The sequence below is a fragment of the Prionailurus viverrinus genome, chromosome B3 (genome assembly GCF_022837055.1).
Source record: "Prionailurus viverrinus isolate Anna chromosome B3, UM_Priviv_1.0, whole genome shotgun sequence".
Taxonomy (NCBI): domain Eukaryota; kingdom Metazoa; phylum Chordata; class Mammalia; order Carnivora; family Felidae; genus Prionailurus; species Prionailurus viverrinus.
The window spans coordinates 33,755,137-33,772,888 of record NC_062566.1 but is presented as its reverse complement, the minus strand read 5'-3'; the positions used below and the strand labels follow the sequence as shown (position 1 = coordinate 33,772,888).

Sequence of the window (17,752 nt, the reverse complement as noted above, 5' to 3'; positions counted from 1 at the left end):
CCCAAGGAGAATCAGGTTTACACATTGAAGAAAAGTCCCCTTCAACCACTATCTCCTTCCACCCTCGCCGCCCCTACTTTGCTTGGAGAGAGGACAGCTCCTCTTGGAGCAAAGAGTAATTTAACCGATTCCTGCCATTACTTGATGCCATCTGCAGGGAGCAGCCTGGCACAGAGGAAAGTGAGGCTTTGGACTCCCAGAGACCTGGGTTTAAATCCTTCCTCCACTGCCTGCTGTTCATGTGACTTTGGACATGTTCCTCAATTTCTTTGAGACTCATCTCAGAGTCCTTAAGACCAATGATGATCATGTTGACCTTTTCCCTGCTGTAAAGATGACATGACATGGAAGGCATACAGTTCCAAGCCCAGCACCCAGAACCTAGAGATTCCGTGGATATCCCTGCCTTCCTTCCTCTCCTGTCCTTCCTCAGTTGTTGACTTTGATCATGTTCTGCCAGAGTCCTCCTCTCTCCAGGCTTCCGTGGCCAGTCTTCAGAGGCCGTTTCTCACCAACAGTGGCTCCATTTTTTATTATTCCCGGATGGCCTCTTGGTCCCCGATTAGCTCAGACACATCTCTCTGGGACCTCCCCATCCACCGGGTGACAGGGGCGGGGCGTGAAACCACCCCCTCTGGAGCTAACCCCAAAGGCAGGCGGTGCTCTCTGCTCTGCCGTCTCCTGCGGCTGTAGATTGTGCGAGGAGAGGGCGGCCGGCCCAGGTGAACACAGCCTGCCCAGGCCCAGTTTCATTTGGGTTTTGTTAGATTGGGTTACAAGCTTAACGTTACTTAACTGAAGAGGACTTTGGGGTGTGTGTGCATGTGTGTGTGTGTGTGTGTGTGTGTGTGTGCGTGTTTGCATGTGTGTGTGTGTGTGTGTGTGTTAATAGCAATTTGTGATAGATGCCTTTGGCGCCCACACATTCAATAACACCCACACTCACAAAAAAGAAGGGGGGAGGGGAGCCGTTTTATGGGAGATAACATAACTGCTTGCAATTTGGCTATTCATTGTATCTTTGGCATTTTATGTACTGCATTAGCGGAGGCAATTTCATGCATATGGATATAATGCATTAAGTGGAGGCATTTAAATATAGTGAAACTAATTTTATGATGATTAGTTGAAGGAAAACATTGCATTCGTATCATCTATATAGAAGCCAATTTGCATGAAAATGCCCAAAGTTGCTATGCCAACATTTTCTGTGCTGCTGGTCGGGGTCGTCTCCGAGTCAAGACTTTGTATTAAAAATCGGTCTCCAGTGCCCGTGTCTTTTAATTCATTGCAAGCTGTAGGCCATTTGCTCACAAAGCGCTCGCAGTAAAACAAATGAATAGCTAAAATACTCATTTGCATGATTCCCATTTGAAAACGATTCCCCTGAAATTAAAAAAGCGTGTTACTCGGTTGTGAAGATGGATGGGCCAGTGAGGCGGGCAATTAATATTTTCGGCGTTCTCTTTAAAGCCCTCCCAAGACTGAGAACAGCACATGCCAGACAAATTGGGCCCCACAACAGTTTCAGGGCCTCGGCGGCAGCAGCTTGCTTCCACTGTCTCCCCTTTATTGTCTCACTTACATTATGCAGTAATTAAAACTATTTACCATTCCTACTTATCCGCCATCTGCTACCACGGAAGGTTCCTCTTCTTTAGAAAGCCTTCTTAAAGAACCGCGGAGAGAGGGGAAGGCTTGGCACTGGCTGTGGAAAGTGGTTCCAGCGGTCTTCCCCCCTCCCCCTGCCACGTCCACCTGTCCCTCCGTGAAAGGAAAGACGCAGTGATGGAGGAGGTCATGGGTGTGATACCGGTGCCTGAGCGAGCGGGTTGTGTCAGAAGGGGAGGAGTTGTTAGGGTACAGCTTCCTTCATCTTTGGGGGGAGAGTCTTGGTGTAGATCTGGGGTGATCCATAGGTGTAGGGGAAGCCTTGGCCTGCATCGTCAGGGCCTGGCGGCTTTGACCATGCAGTTGGGCTCTGGGGCAAAGCCACCAACTACAGTTGTCCAGGTTGTTCACTGCACAAGTATGCCCAGCCCAGGGCGCTATAAAAGCTGAGGTCCATCCTGGGATCCCTGCGCCAATCTGAGGTCCTGTGGGGGCCTGTGTCTGCCCTAAGACGGCTCCTTCTTCAAGTTCACACAAAGGCGCTCTGTGACCTAGCTGTGGCCTTGTCTGAGAGAAGCCATTTTGAAAGCAACCACGTCGCTGCCTCTTTTCTGTGGCAACTGCCACCCTCAGATTGGTTCAACCATGGGGCCTGGCCTTGCACAGGCTTGACATTTGTTTGCAGAGGCGGAGCTGGGATGTCCAAAGAGCAGCCTCCTCCACAAGCATTTTCATTTCCTCCTGGGCCCAGCTCCCTAAGCAGGGAGAAAGCAAATGCCTCGGGATATGAGGACAGATTCTCACCAGGACACCAGGCGGCCCAGAGCCTGCTCCGGGAGGACAGGGACTGCGTGGGGAGTGCTTTCCTCTCCTTCCCCGAGCGCGCCCCAGTGCTGGGCACACAGCACGTTTTCCAGAGTACTTGTTGAATGAAGTCCAGGGTGAAGCTTTTGGTTCTGACGTCACTACCCTGGGGTGAAGCCTCTTCTGAGACTTCACCCAGCAGACTTAAGACTCACACTTCACCTTCCCATCTCAGTGGTCCTTTTCTGGAACTTAGCCAAAGGGTTCGCATTTGCCTAGAACTGAGCTTCCTGGCTGTGACTCTTCCGGCCCCCTTCCTCACTAGAGGCATCGAGGCCATGAACTCCACATCTGGCCTAGGCCTGAACACCCCTTCCATCTTCTCATCTCCGGGAACCTCACCTCTGCCTCTCTACACTCCCAGCCCCAGAGACCGCTGTCTCCACCCCCGCTAACTTATGTGGCTGAGACACCTCCATCTCCAGGTGGCTCTGGAGCCTCCTGGCACTGGGAGGTCAGAGAGGATGCCTGAACACTCAAAATGAAGTCATAATGCTTTCCTGAAGATGTTGGTTGCAGGTGCATCCAGGAAGGGTGAATTTCAAACGAGGGCTTTGTCCCACAATGGTGTGGATGTTAATGGCCTTGGAGGTAGTGAGTCCCACATCATTGTCCCTAAAGGTGTGATGGCATCTGGGAGTCACACATCAGAATCTCCACCCCTAAACCCAGAGGCCCCTCCCAGGCACTGGGAGCTCTCCTGTTTCTAGGCTAACTAGAAACTCATTCTCGATAATAGGACACAGAAGGAATGGGACTGGGCGGTGCAGGTTATATAATTAAAGCAAATACACACATGTGTGGGGGAAAAGGCAAGATTTAACCCAGGGACCATTCTTGCTAAGGCTCGGCCACAGCCAGGAAGGGAGCAAGGAGTGCCTTCTGGGGCCTCTCAAATGCTGTCACATCAGCGGATGCTTATGCCACCAGCAGGAACTGCCTGCCCAAACCTTAGCCCCCATCTCCCTGGGCCCCTGCAGACTGGCCAGCGTGCCAGACACAGCCAGTGTGCTGGAAAGAGCCCTGACCTTGGCCATAGCCGTGGGTTGGAATCTCCCTCTGCCACTGATTGTCTGACCCCAGGGCAACCCTCAAAACTCTCTGCTAGTCTCAGTTTTCTCATCCCCTAAATGGGGTTTCGTGCATGCCTGTCTTGAGACACTAGTTAATGCTTGCATCATATTTCAGTGCCGGGTCCGTATCCCCAGAGCAAGACTGTGCTGTCCTGGAGTAGATGCAAGAAGGAAGCATCTCGTACACCGAGTGTGGCAGGTGCAAGTGTTTGAGGCTGTCGGTTGCTCTTCGTGACACCTGCAGAGTCCATCGCTGCAATTCAGAGCCAGGTGCTTGAAAAACCGGGCCGGGCCTTGCTGAGGACGGGCCGAGTGTTTACGCCCAGAGCACCCACTCTGCGCCAAGCCCTGTGTCACGTGAGTAACCTCCCTCCAATTCTTTTTTTTTTTTCCCAGTTTATTTTTGAGAGAGAGAGAATGAGTCGGGGAGGGGCAGAGAGGGAGGGAGACGCAGATCTGAGGCAGGCTCCAGACTCCGAGCTGTCAGCACACAGCCTGACTCAGAGCTCGAGCCCATGAACCGTGAGATCATGACCTGAGCCCAAGTCGGACCTAAGCGGCTGACCCACCCAGGCGCCCCCCTCCCTCCAATTCTTGTGGTCCTCATTCAACTGATGGAAAAATTAGGTTGAGTCCCAGAGCCCAGTGCACTTCCTAACTTGCTGTGTAACATCGGGCAAGTCACTTGCTCTCTCTGAACCTCCATCTCCTGATTTCCACCTCACATCTGCTGCAGTCTCCCTCCCCGCCATGCCTTTCAAATTCTCTGCTGGCTGCTAAGCTGCATCTCCCGGTAAATCATTATAATTATTATTGTGAAGCTTTGTTGTTAAGACATGAGTGAGAGAGAGAAGCATTCCTAGTCACCAAAGAAGACATTAGTAAAAGTAACCCCCAAAGCGGGAATATGGAAGGGAGGGGGGAGAAAAGGGCAGAAAATGCAAAGTTAACCCCTCTGAAACCGCCTTGGAGGGATTGGCTGGAGGAAAAGAAGGGGGAAAAGCCTAATACCCACTTAGTAACCACCACTAAAGATCAATACTAGACCAAAATAGAATCCCACGTAGGAAATGATCTTGCTTCACAGCCCTGGGAAAAAAAAAAAAAAATTTAACATAGAGAAGCCATTTAAAGCAGAAAAAATATTTGTATGTAAAAGGAAATATTTTAGGTAGGAGTTGAATACCAAATGATTTTGGGTCTCTGTGGGGAGTAATGAGGCATAGCAAACACACAATTCTATATGCATGTAATATTATCATCGCACGCCTCGGAAAGCTTTTAAATCACAGAAATGCAGTTAGGGACCATTGTACAAAATAAACATCCCACTTGGTGTCTTGCCTGCCCTAAGTTCCTTGATCTAGAGCAGCATTGCCAGATTTTTACAGCCCCATAAATTAACGTGGTGCTGATTTGATTGAGCTAAATTAATAAGACTTGTGCTTTGTTGCAAAATAACTATTACAGTATGTTGTGGGGACGCACTGCCGATAAGGAAATTGCCGCCTTTAACAATCCCACTGAAGTTTCATGGAGGATTTCAAAACCGATTTTAATTAAAACAAAAGCCGATGTGTGGCAATAATGTGGGTGTTAAGGAGAGAAAATGCAAAATGTCTTTTTAAATCCATTTTAATATGTCTTAAGGACTGGATGATCGATGTGGTGAGAGCCAGCAGCTGACATCGTGCTGGGATGCTGCCTGTGTTCCCTGCTTCGGCGACACTGGCACTTTGGGCCCGCCCTCGGGCCTCTGCGCTGGCTCATGACTTCCGGGGGAGGGGTCATCTCCTGAGTCGGGGCTCCAGTGGACCAGCAGAGAGGGCTGGTCCAGGAGCCTCAAAACTGGAACCACTAGGGGCCTCGGGGTTGGAGGAGGCAGGAATCAGGGCCTGCAGTGCCTCTGGTGCTGGGCAGGAGTGTGCGTTTGGTTGCCGGCCAGAGCCACATTCAGTCTGAACTTCTACTCCTCCGTTCCGGTAGCTGTGAAATGGGAATAATGCTAGAACTTACCTCACAGAGCTGCTATGAGGCTGGTGCCTGGTGCACCGATGCCTGAAAAGGTAACTTGTTGACCCAGGAAACCCCAGCAACATAAATGCTATTTTCCTTTTTACTTGTTTTAAATCTGAGATGGTTAGCCCTTACCCGAGGTCCGCCTGTACACAAACGATACACAAAGACCAGGTAGTGATATTTTGAGGCCCTGTGATGTCCTGGGTGCTGTTCTGAGCAACTTGTTCGCATGTGCTGTCCCCGTGAGGCTCAGAGGTGAAGGGAGGTGTCTGTATCACGCAGTGTAATCAGTGGTGAAGCTAGGATTTGAACTAGGCCCGAGTCACCCAGCACCCTGCTCTGAACCACCAGTGGCCTTCAAACTTCTTTGAAAAATAATGCATTTTCCCATATGACCCAGTGTATACAAACACACAACCTTATAACTAAAGTAGAAGTTTCACAAACGTAATGTTTTTACATTACGTATGATGCATATAATGTTTTTATTATTCCATTTCTTTCGTAAAAGAAACTGTTCATGACTCACTTAATGCTTTTGCAACCTGTACTTGAGACTCAACCTTTGGTTTGGAAAATGCCACATGCACTTGTCACTATGTGGGAGGCTTTCTGTGTGTACTCATTCGACCAGCCCACCTGCGCAGGAGGTGGGTAGTGGTGTGTCCATTCTAGAAACGAGGAGCTGAGGCTCAGGAGGGAGGAGTGGCTTGGCCGCAGCTCTGACCTTGCACCTTGTGATGGTTGTGTCTCGACCATTGCTACACCATATGCTCCTTTGGGGAATTACCACATCTGCCTGGTTCTTTCCCAGTGTCATCCAGTGCCTGGCATGGAGCAGCCCCCCACCCCGGGAACTGTTGAGTGAATGAATGAGTGGTGTGGCCAAGCACCAGTTCCCATGCTGGGCTTCCATAGTCCACCAGGCTCCATGCCAGAATTCTCTCTGGCTTCTCTCCGTACCCATCCTCCCTCCTTGGGGACAGGCCCTCCTTGTGTCTCCCAAAGGCAGGGCCAGCTTGGTCTGGCAGGCCTCTACCAGGTCACAGGTTATAGCTGACAGGACTAGAAAGACTTTCAGTGGGAGGGGAAGGGCTCTCTCGGGGACTCCAGTAGGGACACCCTGCAGGTGACCACCGGGGGAGCCCAGAAGGACGAAGTTGGAACCATTCAGAGGAGGCAGAGGGGAAAGTTCACGGGAGCCGTGGAACTGAACTGATTCTCATCAGTAGGAGTCTGTGCGGAGGTGGAATCAGGTCCACATCCTGGTAGGGAGGCCGAAGTGTCCTCATTGGTTAATGAGGAGACATTTACAAGGCAGAACCAGCAGCCTTCTCCGGAAGTTTGCCTTAAACACAGACAGAACTTGGTCTGCCTGTCAACTCTGCTGGCCCAGGACTTGAGACCGAGCTGTGGGATCTTAACCATCCCAATGAGGGGGTCCTAAGGATCCTGACAGCACTTGGGTCTGGTGGGAGGCCCAGCAAGAGGCTGGAGTGGGAGAGGGGCGCGGACGCAAGCCCCTAGGCATCCTGAGTACCTAGTGAAGGGCTAGGAGCTGTGGGGAGACCCTGGGAAGGAAGAAGGTGAGAAGAATGGACTGGAAGGGGGCAAGGCCCCTTAGGAGGCTCTCCAGTCTCCAGGCCCAATGCTCCTTCCCCATAGGGAAATGGCCATCTCCCCTTGCCAGGGACACCAGTCCCTTGGCTATTTCTTGCTTGGGCTTTATACTGAAGTGGCTGCTCTGTTCTGTTGTAGAAGATTCCATGTGCTCCAGGAGCAACAAAGAGGAGACCCTAGTGGATGGATGAGCCAGCACTTTGAAGAGCTGGGTCCCGATGCCAACAATAAGGTAAGGTCACGTCATCCATGCCCTGGCCAAACTATGGCTGCCTCCTTCTGCAGGACACAAGAAAACCTCCTCTCTAAATCATACCTGTACCATTTGGGCTGTGGGGCCCACAGTTGCTCCCTCCCACTCACCACATAGCAGAACGATGAATCTCACCACTTTGGAGCCACCATCCCTGCATCTAAACCCCAGGTTGGCTTCTTCCTAGCTGGGTGATCTTGGGCAAGTTATTTCAGTGCTCTCAGCCTTAGTCTACCCATCTGTAAAATGGGATACGAATTCTACTTATCTTATAGGGCTGTTATGAAGATTAAATGAACCCATTCAGATGAAGTGAGGGCATCTAGTAAGCACCGGCAGGAGGTAGAATTATCATTTTTATTATCTTCTTCCTCGTACATGCACTGAGCAGGGTCTTAGCAAGGTCTGTACTGGGGGTGGGGGTGGGAGCCTGGGATAAAGAGCTGCATAAGACAAGGGCCTGCATTTAAGGAGCTGAATGCCCAGGGAGACAGATGGGGAGAAGCTGAAGAAATGCTGCTCTGGGACCACGACTTCAGACTCCAAATTTAGTGCTTCCCCTAAGAAGCCACAAAACAAAGATCCTGTCTCCTGCTTGCTGCTGGCACCCATTCCCCTCCCAGAACCCCGGAACAGAAGGAACCCCACCCATGTCAACTGGGCTTTTCTCTCTTTATAGCTGGGCAAACTGAGGTCTGGCCGGGAAGGGGCTGGCTCAAGCCTTGCAGGGATGAAGTCCGACCCCACTGGGACCCAGCTCTCTCTGCTCTCAGACTGGGGCTCCCCCCACTTCTCATAGGAACCCCCCAACTACATGCCCCCTCTTTTTGTTCCAGGAGGGGTTGAGAGGCAGAGAGAATAGAAGCCTTCTGGACGAGGCCCACTCATTCTCCCCAGGAGCTCTTAGACCTGACATTCACTGGATTTTTCCTTTTTGTTCTCTCATTTCATCTTTTTTTAAAAACAAAGTGTAATTAACATACAGTGTTATGTTCGTTTCAGGTGTACAATATAGTGACTTAACACTTACATACATCACCCAGGGCTCATCCTGATAAGTGTCCTCTTAATCCCCTTCACCTACTTCACCCATCGCCCCCTCCTCCCCTCTGGTAGCCTTCTGTCTGTTCTCCGTATTTGGGTCTGTTGTATTTTTGGTCTCTTGTTTCGTTTGTTTTGTTTCTTAAGTTCTACATTTGACTGAGATCATCTGCTGTTCATCTTTGTCTGGCTTATTTCACTTAGCATAATACACCCTAGCTCCATCCATGTCATGGCAAATGGCAACATTTCATTCTTTTTTGATGGCTGAGTAGTATTCCAGTGTGTATATTCACCACATCTTCTTTATCCATTCATCAGTCAGTGGACACTTGGGTTGCTTCCATATCCTGGCTCCTGTGGATAATGCTGCTTCAAAGACGGCGTGCATGTGCCTTTTGAACTTCATTTTACCTTTAAATCATCTTTTCTCTTTCTCTCATTTTAGGGTCTTACCATCTACCTCATTTTTTCTAATCCCACATTACTATTTGGACTCCCTTTACCAATTCTCCCATTTTTTGCACTTAAATAATTAATTTACTGTCACTTTGACTTTTAGAACTGGAGCCACTCTTCCGGTTGCTCCAAGTGAGTCCCTCTCACTTATACAGCTTTGTATCTCCCAGATTCTAATATCTTATTTTTTAAATCCCATTGGTTTTGGTATTCATAAACTCCCTATTTTCAACTCTTGAGTTCCTTTTAATATTTGTTTTTAAAAATTTCTATTTTATTCTCATTTTAATTTTGACCTTTTATAATTCTCTTATCCTACCTTTATTTTTAAAAAACATTTATTCGTTTTTGAGAGAAAGAGAGAGAGAGAGTGGGGGAGGGGCAGAGAGAGAGGGGAACAGAGGATCTGAACAGAGGAACAGAGCATCTGTGCTGATAGTGCAGAGCCTGTTGCGGGGCTCGAACTCATGAACTGTGAGATCATGACCTGAGCCGAAGTCAGATGCACAATTGACTGAGCCACCCAGGCACCCCTCTTATCCTACTTTTTATTATTTCTCCATTCTTTATTTTCTCGTCCTCTTTGTAACCCTTTTTACCTGGGAGTGGCCATTTATGACAGACAGCAAGATGAATGGGTGCAAGGGAATCATAATGAAGAAGGGCCCTGTGCATACCTGGGGATGGGTGGATGCGTCAGCTTCCCACTGTTTTTGTGGTTGTCAATCTGACGTGTCCATTTAAGGAAGGGGCATTGTATCCCTCAGTTAACTCAGTGTGGTCCCAGGACTGGTTCTTTGGAATCAAGTTGCCTTCTGGCCATGTGTGTCAATTGAGACTTAAGAAGAACCACAGGTCTTAAAACCCATAATCTTCACGGTGTCAAGGCCATGGATTTGGAACAACCGTGCCAACAGCATGTTGCTTGTTGATGGCACCTCCTGATATCAATCAATTTTCCACTCCTTTCCCCCTCCCTGACCCCAGTCCCAGCTGCCATCATCTCTCACCCTGTCCACTTCAACAGCCTTTGGACTGTTCCATCTAAATTTGCACTGTCTCCAACTCCACACAGCAGCCACGACCTTTATTCTGGTGTGACATCTGACTGTGTCATCCTCCTGCTTAAAAGCCTCCAAGGACTGACAAAACAGTGGGAGGTTAGGAGAATCAGGACCATCCTTCCTGGAGAACACATACCAATTACTCAGGCGCATGAGCAGGGCTCACAGTTAGTGGGCTAGGAACCCCCACCGTCCTCAGCAGGACTTTTTGCCCAACAGCCACCATCCATCACTGCCACTACCCACTGGATTGGGCCATCCTGCTTCCTGCTTTCGTTTCTCAAATTCAGAAAACATGCTAATCTAGTGTTGGGGAGAAAGCACAGAACATCCTCTGTTTCTAGCAATATGACAGTTTGGGTCGTTTAGACTAACCCTCAGGGTAGAAACAACTATAAATGCTGAATACAATGAAAGATATCTTCTTACAAGCATTAAAGAGCTGACAAGAGAGTAAAAAGCTACAAGGCCAAAACCTCATTGACAACAGGGGCTCTGAGAATGCTGCAGCTACTTGTGCCTTAGGGCATTTGCCCAACCAGCAAACTTGAGCTTCAGTTTTGACATTGCCAAGGGTTCAGGGGAGACAATATAAAACCCATCAGCAAAGATGGGGAGTCTAATAGGATGTTCTCCCTCATAAAGGTGGAACTCCAAAGGGAAACCCTCAGTGTATGTGTGAACCAAAAGAAAAATTGCCCAATCTCTCCCACACCCAGGGACTGTGAGAAAAATTGCCTTGGTTCTGAGCAGGATAGAGCGTAAAAAGAGCCATCCATGAAAAATGGATTTGTAGCCCAAATCTATATCACCTGAATAGTCAAAATAACTGTAGCCGTGAACCTATGTAGTCTTGGACTGGCAAGACTTTAAGGTACCTGGAAGAAGTAAACACAGATCTTTTCATCCCAGTTTCCAAAGAATTACCAAAGACAATTTCCCAAGGAAAATGAACAGCTCAGATAAAAAATAACCAAGTACCGAAGGAAGCAAGGCACCGGGAATGAGAACCCGAAGAAACAGCAGAAGCAGATCTGCAAGATTTCAGATATTGGACTTATCAGATACAAAATATAAAACAACTATTTAGAAGGGTAAAAAGATAAGGATGATAATATCTGCAGGGAACAGGAAAATGTTAAAACAAAAAAAAACCATATAGAGACTTGACAGATTATAAAAAGAAGGAAATATCACATTTAGAAATGAAAAACATAATTGAACACTCTATGAATCTGTATAATAGTAGATTAGACATAGCTGAAGAGAGAATCCATGAACTGGATGAATGCAGCAAAGAGAAAAAGGAGATGGAGACTATCAAAGAGAAGTTAAGAAATATGGGAGATAAAATGATAAGATCTAATATACATCAAATCAGAGTTCCAGAAGGAGAAGCTTAAGAGAATGAGACGGAGGCAATCATTTAGGAAATAATGGCTAAAAATTTCCAGACCTGAAGAAAGATTGTGATCCATCATTTTGAGACACTTAGTGAAACCCGTAAAGTTTAAATAAATAAAATTCACACGTAGATTCCTCAGAGTGGAGCTTGGGAACACCAAGAACAAAGGGAAGATTTTTAAAGCTTCTGGAGAAGGGGGAAAACAGGTTATAATCTACTCAAAAGAAAAATGTAGATTAGCAGCTGACTTTCAGCAGCAGCTGTGGGAGCCAGAAGATAGTAGAATATTTTAGCATATTGTCGATTAAAAGTAACCACCAACTTAGAATTCTGTAGTGAGTAAAAATGTCTTTCAAGAATAAAATAAAATTAAGGCTATTCATATAAAAAAATAAGAAGAAAAAAATTTGCCATTCGCAGAGCCTTCACCAAAGGCAATGCCAAAGGTTGTACGAAAGGGAGAAGGAAAGTTATTCCAGAATGAGGAACAAAGTGTATAGACAGACGAAGAGCATAGAAGCTGGGAAGTATATAGGTAGACAAAATAAATACTAACTGCTTTAAGCTGTAACAATAGTGTTATTTGAGATTTTTAAAAAGATAACATTTAAAAAATGAAAACACCAACATCTAGGGCAGGGATTGAATGGATTTTAAAGTATTTTAACATCCTTGTACAGTCCCGGAGGATGCACTGGTTAATGTAGTGCACTGGTAATGTAATGCACTGGTAAATGATAGTTTTTGAGTACAGGTTGTTGTCATTTCCGGGTGAACTTTTAAAAGAATAAAAACAGAGAACATACCCGTTGAACTAATTGGAGGGGCAATTCTGAATGGTCCAAAAATATTCCATTAATACAAAAATACAGGAAAGGAGAGTAAAAGGAACACAGTAAGGTGGAGCAAATAGCACAAAATAATGTAGGAAAACATCTAAAGTACAAAGATCCATCCAAATGGATGGAAGAAAACCTCTCATGCAAGTATTGAAAGAAAGCTGATAGAGCTGTATCCATATCAAACAGCATAGTGTCTAAGGCAAAAAGAATCATTAAAGATAAGAAGGCTTTTGTACAACAAAAAGGATAAAATGCAGTTACATGCAAACACATGGGTGAAACTCACACGTAGTGATGAGTGAAAGAAGCAAGACACCAAAGCATCATTACAGTACGATTCCATTGACATTAAGTTCAAAAAAACAAAAGCAGGAGAAACAACTAAACTGCATTGTTTAGTGATCCCACAATTGGTAGTAAAATTATAAAGAAAGGCAAGAAAATAAAAATCACCAAAGTCAGAACAGTGATTACATCTTGGGAGGAAAGCAGTTGTGATTCCAAGGGGGGGCCACACAGGAGTTCTGGGGTGCCAATGAAGTTCTAAGTCTAGTGGTCAGGGTGGTGACTGCTCAGGGGCTCATTTCATAATTATGCTTTACACTATATATATAAAGTTAATGTATTTTTGCACAATTTATTTAACAACTGGAAAAAAATTGGACACTCTTGAGTTCTAGATCCTTTTCCAACATGTGGTGTCCATAAATTCTTTGATATTCCTCCTTTCAAGAGATGGAACCTAATTCTCCTCCCCTTGAATGTGGACTGGACTTAGTAGCTTGTTTCCTACAAATAGAATAATGTGGAAGTGATGAGACCAGGCCATAAAAGGTGCTGTAAATTCTTCATTGTTTTCTCTTCGATTGCTTGCTCTGGGGGAAGCCAGGTTGTGAGAGCATCACGTGATGAGGAACTTAGACTGTTAGCCAACAGCTCAGTGAAAGAGCTTCCTGGGCAGGAGATCCTCCCGCCCTAGTCCATGCTTGGATGACAAGCTGCTCCCACCAACATCCTGACTGTGACCTCACAAGAGACCCTGGGCCACAACCACCCAGATAGGCTGTGCCCAAACTTGTGTCACACAGAGACTATGAGTCAATAAATGTTTGGTTTTTTTTAAGTTGCTGAGTTTGGGGATGATTTGTTACACACAAGAGATAACGAATTACACATCACTAATTTGCTGTTGACCATGGCTGCATTTCCTCTCTGGAAACATCTTCCTCTGTTTTCTCGACTGTGCAGCAGAGAAGCTGGGCTGCGTTGTGAATGGCAAATACGTATCGCCTAGCCAAAGAAACGCCAATCAGTTAAGGATTCTGAGACTGCCCCTAACATCAGGGTGACAGTGCATCAAGTGACTGGAGGGCGGCTTATTTACCATGCATACCTTCCCCAGACTAAAGGATCACTAAATCCACGGAGGGGGTGGTTATCTCAATTTCACACCCACCCACTCCCCGCTTACCAGGTATAGTTGTTTTGGAAGCCCAAGCTCCTTACCACAGCAGTGACAAAAGCATCTGGTCTCCTTGTCCTCCAAGACCACGTGTCTGAAATCGTTCAACTAAGACGTATTGGCCAGAGCTCTGGCGAGGAACTCGTGTTCAAATTCGTCACTTAATATCTGTGTGACCTTCATCCACGTCATTTCTCAAAGCCTCAGCTTCCTCACCTGTAAGATGGAGATTTCTCTAAGGATGGAATGAAAGTCCATGGCAACTGGTCCGTCGGTTCATCAGGAGTCCTTGTCTCCATCCACCATGAACCCATCCTTGAGCTCGGGGCGTTTCGGGGGATATAGTGAAATATGCCAGTGTCTCTTCCCTCAGGGAACTTGCTGCCTATGTGAGGAGACAGTGGCCATGTGCCACTATCAGAGAACCTTTCAAGCTAGTACAAGTACAGCCTCATGGACTGGATGGACAGTATATGCTCTAGTACTTTTCCAAGTGTGGTTCCCGGACCAGCAGCATCCGTCAGCATCACCTGGGAACTCATTAGACACTGAGACCTAGGGGACCACCGAGGAAACCCAGCATACTAAGGGTGGCACTTAGTGATCTGTGCTGTAACAAGCCCTCTCCACGATTCTGAGCACGGTCAAGTCTGAGGACCATTGCTCTATGGGAATTCGGTAGCCAGGGGGACCCGGAGAGGCCTGATGGAGGATCTGGAATTGGAACTATAAAGGACTAGAATATGAATAGGCAAAAGAAAGGGTGAATGTGGTTTCAGGTAAGGGCAACAGCATGAGCAGAGGCAAGGAGACAGGACAGCTTGGCGTGTACTGGGTCCGGTGAGGGAACCAGCTGATGGAACAGAGTGCAAACGCTGAGAACAGTGGGAGCTAGGGTCAGAGAGGTAAGGGCCTCAAGTGCCAAGAAGGAGGTTGGCCTTGACAGAGCAGGCCAAGGGAGCCATTGCAGGTTTTTGAGCAGGAGAGTGGTGACAGCCTGGTACCTCTTCCAGACCCACAGGCTAGAGCCCCTCCCTAGGTCTCCCTAGGCTCAGAAGGCAGATGAATACCTACATGCACCAGCATCCCCTGAAGCCAGGGATATCCTGCTATGAGGCGAGGAAACTGTAAGGGAGAAGGCAGGCCAGCAGCAGCCCCGCGGCCTCCCTCCCACAGAGGACCTCTGAGCCCCAGCCTCACATGGGCCTTGTGCAGGTATTGAATTATGAATGGAGATTGTCCAGAAATAATTGCAAACATTATTGCCCCCCCCCCCCACATGTGTGTCCTCTGCAGGGCTGTGGCAATAGATTTTGTTGCTTTAACTCTCCAGGGTAGTTGTAAATTAGAGCTCTCCCTTAACAGTGGGGCAGGGATCCTGAGGAGAGGGAATCCCTTTTGAAAGCCCTAAAAGGGACAGACCCCTCAACCATGTGCATTGGTTACCCTCAACTTTTCCTTTTGTTTGATCTATTCCACCCATCCCTATTAAATAACTAATTATTTAACATCTTTTAAAGCTTTGTTATATATTAGAACAGGCAGGACACAAATGAGTGCTTTTAATAATATAAAAGCCCATTAGCTTCATTTACTGTTAATGTTAAAATAAACATGAGGCAATTTAGATATACTATTCCAATTTCACGGAAACTTTGATGTTTTTCTTCTCTAGTCACATAATTAAGGGAAAAACTACTAATGATATTAAGTTTGTACAGTGTTAATAACAGAAACAGGCACAAGCTGAAATTGCAGCCATTAATATGAAAAAATAAAATATTTAACAGGGGAGATAGATGAGTGCAATTTTAATAAACCAAAATGAAGAAAATTAATTTTAGAAAGTTCCACAGTCTTTCACATGCTACCATTACACAAGCTGTCTAATCTATTATTTTTGTGGTCTGGATTATTTATCGACGGTCCGGAGGAATGCCCTGGTTTTTGCGTATTGTTTTGTGGATGATGAAGATTTTGCCTTTCTTTGTTTAATTCTTTCCCTGTACTGTACCGCCAGTCCCCAAACGGAAATGGCTTTATTTACAGTGTGTGCTTGGACAGAAGGACTTTACCAACAGCCTGTAGGTGAGACGGAAGGGGTGGTGTAATGTAACCTATGGAGAGATTCTAGTGTGACCACTGACTGCCAAAGCCTGAGTGGTTACAGTGGCTGAAATATTGGGTTTGACTCACGCGTGGTTACAGTGGCTGAGGTTTGACTCACGCGTGACAGCTGGCTCCCGAAGAAGAACCCCCTGTGTCCAGTGGGTTCAGCCATTGCTCTAGCTTTAGCTTTCCTCTCTGGGTCTGGTCCTTGCCACTTATAGTGGGTTGAATAGCATGTCCCCCAAACTCACTGGAAATAGAGTCTTGCTTGGTAGATGTAATTAAGGTAAGGATTGAGATGAGATTGTACTGGATCAGGGTGGGCTCTAAATAGAATGAAGTGTCCTTATAGAGACAGAAAAGACAGAGACACAGAGAGAAGGCCAGGACGAGTTAGAGGTAGAGGCTGGAATGATGTCGCCATAAACCAACAAATGACTGGAGTGAGCAGAGCTGGAAGAGATAAGGAAGGACTCTTTCCTATAGCCTTCGGAGGGAGTGTGGCCATGCTGACACCTGGATTTCAGACCTCTGGCCTCTAGAATAAATTTCTGTTGTTTTAAGCCACCAAGTGTGTGGTTATTGGTTACAATAGCCCTAGGATACCAGTGCTGTGCTGGAGAATGACAACATGGAAATGAGCATCCCTGACCTGTCTCACGAAGGCCACAGAAGGTTCGGGAATGGGGGGAATGGCACAAGCTGCCCAGAAGGGAGTGGAATGTGGAAGCAGGAACAGAAGGAAGGGAAGTCCAGGCTGCTAGGACACAGCCCCTGTAGCCAATGTAGCATATGTGACAGAGCAGCGGCAACAGGAAGGCAGCAGGATGGACTGGCCCAGAGACACAGGGAGGAGTCCTGGGCCTTGGTAGTGGCTACTAGGCAGGTCGTTGAGCCTGTGACCCGAGTCCAGGGAGGTAAGGCATGGAGCCTGGCGCTCTACCTATGAGGTGCTGGGTGCTGGGGGAGCCAGTCCAAAGCCTGTTTGTCAGAACAGCAGCCTAAGAGCTGATGACCAGCAAGGACAGGTAATGGTGTTTATGGTGTGTAAGGCGGATAGACATCAGCCTCTCACCTTGCCTTCAGCGGGATCCAATGAGATAACTGTTCTTAACACCCCATTTCATAGATGAGAAAATGGAGGCCAGGAGAGCTGAAAACTGGCCTGAAATGGCATAATGAGTGAGGAACAGGGCTTCACCCCAGGAGTCCCCTCCCCCCCCCCCAAAACTAGCTGCAAGAGAGGCTTCCATTTGACTTCATTTATGTTTCCAGACGCGCAGCCCTGCACGAGACCTGTGGGGGACAGAGCTGAATATGACCAGGCGTGGCAGTACTGACGCTGGGTCAGTGACAGGAAAGCCCACAGGAACGGGTTATGGGTGGGGACATTTACTTCCTCTGATTCCAGGAGAGCTGAAGTGGGGGGAGCTCCATGGTTTTTTACTTCAGTGGCTTAGCATGTCTTCCAGAATTTAGGCGCCCTCCATCTGTACCAGTGATCAGGGGCAAAGCCGCCCTCCTGCACTGGGCCTTGGACCTGGGTCGCTGCAACCAGACCTTTCTGCGGCGTGGCCTGCCGCTCCGTTAAAGTCGGCCAAGAGGGGGCGCTGGAGGGCAACCGCGCGGCGGAGCAGGGGCTTCCCACTTCCTCCCGGAGGCATCCAGCTCCTGCCTCGGGCCTTTCCTCCCGGCAGAGGCCAAGCCTCCAGCAGCCAGGCCCAGTGAGCTTGCGGTTTCTCCAACACGCGCAGACATAGCCTCACCGCACACTCCCTCAGAACCTGGACCAGGCCCCCAGCGCGCGTCCTCCGAGCTCGGAGACGTCAGCACCTGCTAGCAGCTTCCGCAACTTTCGGCCGCCATGTCAGCTCCGCGGCGCTCTCCTCTAGATCAGCGCGAATGATTCTGCTTCCTGCAGTTGCTACCT

At 47.7% G+C, this 17,752-nt stretch overlaps 1 long non-coding RNA gene across 3 annotated transcripts in view; it reads left to right on the top strand.

Annotated features, from left to right (window-relative positions):
• The window catches only part of LOC125168335 (uncharacterized), a 98,783-nt gene that overhangs the window by 44,870 nt on the left and 36,161 nt on the right, over positions 1-17,752 (top strand). For 2 of the 3 annotated variants that reach the window (XR_007153089.1, XR_007153090.1), the window contains exons 4-5: positions 3,664-3,905; positions 7,326-7,419. This is a non-coding gene — a long non-coding RNA (uncharacterized LOC125168335). Of the gene's footprint in view, positions 1-3,663; positions 3,906-7,325; positions 7,420-13,140; positions 16,552-17,752 lie in introns of those variants that run through there. The other variant, XR_007153091.1, reaches the window with a different exon arrangement.